Source organism: Micromys minutus (assembly GCF_963924665.1).
Source record: "Micromys minutus genome assembly, chromosome: 1".
Taxonomy (NCBI): domain Eukaryota; kingdom Metazoa; phylum Chordata; class Mammalia; order Rodentia; family Muridae; genus Micromys; species Micromys minutus.
The window spans coordinates 151,830,296-151,832,849 of NC_137969.1; the positions used below are offsets into that span (position 1 = coordinate 151,830,296).

Here is a 2,554-nt window from a genome sequence, read left to right on the forward strand (position 1 = left end):
TTTTTATGCCTCCTCTGACATTCTTACAAATTTCATTTCTGGACCCCAGAGATGCTGAAACACATTCCTTTCGCAGTGTGTATTTATTGGTAAATTTAGTATCTTGGGAGAATCTTTGTTACTTAGGTTGACAGGAGGAAAAAATAGAATAGAATAGAAAAATAATTAAGAAGAAACTTTTTTTTTAAATGATCAAGAAAAGTGTCGGCAGGCCTGGGTGGCGTTCTAGTGTTTGTCACTTCGGCCTGCACCTAGGCCCCAGGGGTTTTCCTTACAGTCTTAGTGCCCACACCCAGTCTGAGGAGACTGCTTGGAATCAATGTGTGTGTGTGTGTGTGTGTGTGTGTGTGTGTTTTGGAGGGGGAGGGGACTTCCAGCAAGTCCAAAAGTAAGCCCACGAGGCCAGCGGAGAACGGAAAGCTAGCCTTGCATTTCCGTGCTGGTGATGGGGAGTTTGTGAGGCTCTCTTACTCCTATTTCAAGTCCCTCGTGGGCAAGGGTGTAGTCGTGGAACTCAAGACTGACCCTAGCATCTGTGGACCCCTCCCCTCTGTGAACCAGTAACTCACTTTCAATCTAACCGACATCAGTGTCACAGACCCTGAGAAATACCCTCACACGGTATCAGCAGAGAACGGCTTCCTCAGGGCCTCTGCTGTCTGCTGTGTGCAGCCAGCAGATTGGGTGACACACAGCTGCTACAGGATGTAGCAAGGAAGGAAGCCCTTCAGCGAAGCAGTGATGGCACCTTCCCTCCCTCCCCCCCCACTTCTCCACTGGTGACCCACAACTCGATGTCCAAATGAGGCCAAGGACAGCCCTGCCTAATACTTACAGTGTGTGTTGTTTTGTTAATGATTGCCTTTTCTTTTTAACTGAATGGATTCGAGATAATTCTTGTCGAGAAAGGAGGGTGAGAGAGAGCCAGGAACTGCAGAAAGTTCCTGGACTGGCTCCCAGTCTGAACCTTCTTCTTACCTTCCCTGGAGATGGGAGCTGCATCCTAGATTCTTCCTTGGTGACATGTGATATATTTGAGGAATGGAAAAATCTGTCCCGCATCGAGAATAAAACTTATGATGCTGAAAAGAAAGAAAATTGTCAAATTATTAACTAGACTAATGAAGAGAAAAAAAATAAGGCTCAATTATTGAAAGACAAAAATTAATGACTTGGACCAACAGAATTCACCATAGGAATTCAAGATGACTAATATAAAAATACATAAGCAGGGTTGGAGAGTAAAGGTGCCAAAATAATGTTTTGGTATCTGAAAATATGCTTTAGCCCAGATGCAAAATTTGCAGAGTATGACACAGTAATCACAAACATGACCTCACAGTCGCTGTGGGCTCCTGTACTGGACCTGCCAGTCACGGATCTACAGGGTCTCTAGTCATATCCGATAGTTTTAGCAACTTGTGGAGTCTGAAGAAGGATGTTCATTGATTTCAGGGGGAACCCAGCAGGATTCAATGGACAACTGACATTTTGTGAGCACACAGACTGGTTAAAATCCAATGGTCACAAACTGTAACAAGAGGGTACAGACATAGGAAACGATTGTAAGGAGGGGTCTCAGGAACAGATGGAGGGAGAAAGAAGTGGAGAGGATGAGAGTCAACAGAATGCACTATGTACATGTAAAAATGTCAAATAACAAATCTTACCAATAAGAAAAACTTTACAGAGCTATAGTAATCAAAGATTACTTAGAATTATTGGCATAAGAAGAAAAACCACACAGATCAATGTAATCAATTTTAGAGTGTAGATCTAGTTCTCTGCTGCCCTTCCCTCTGTGTGACCTGGTCTTGCTCTGCAGTTCTTGCTGGCACCATACTTCCTATCCGGTTCATAGCTTGGAGCTGTCTTCTTGTCTCCACTTCTCAATGTCTGGGATCACAGGTGTGTGCCACCATGCTAGCCACAGCTCTTACCTTTCCAGTTGCTTCAACTCTGGCAAGGGAGCCAGTGCAACTAAACAGTAGAAATAACACATCTCAGTAACTGTGCCTGCTGGGATGAAGCTGGACGAATCTCACATCATAATGTATAAACCATTAACTCAAATGGAGGACCTGCATGAGAAAGCTCAGCTTAGACATTCCCACAAGAAATACAGCTTTGTATCTCTGCATTGAGGAATGGCTTTAGGTATAAGAAGAAAGCATAAGTAACAGAAGGGAAAAAATAACAGAAAACATTAATTTCATCAATATGCAAAACTTTTGGTCTTCCAAAAATAAAAAAATAAAAAAAAGGAAATAATCCAGTATGGTGTCACACCTCTGTAGACACGTGGGGGGCGTGTCTTGAGCCTAGAATTTTAGGACTAGCTTGGGCAACAAATGATTAAAATAACAGAAAAGAAATGTAAAACAACTTACAGAATTCAAAAAATAATTTAAATTATTTTTTATGTATGTGTGTGTGCGCCCAAGTATATGTGTATATGTGTGTGTGTGTGTATGTGTGTGTGTGTATGTGTGTGTGTATGTGTGTGTGTGTATGTGTATGTGTATGTGTGTGTGTGTGTGTGTGTGTGTGTGTG

The 2,554-nt window shown here is 42.4% G+C and overlaps 1 pseudogene across 1 annotated transcript; it reads left to right on the forward strand.

The window, feature by feature from the left end:
• Positions 1–319: 319 nt before the first annotated feature.
• Positions 320–806, forward strand: LOC308416471 (U6 snRNA-associated Sm-like protein LSm2; annotated as a pseudogene). The gene has a single exon. The product of its transcript is annotated as a U6 snRNA-associated Sm-like protein LSm2 (transcript).
• The last annotated feature ends 1,748 nt before the right edge of the window (positions 807–2,554 follow it).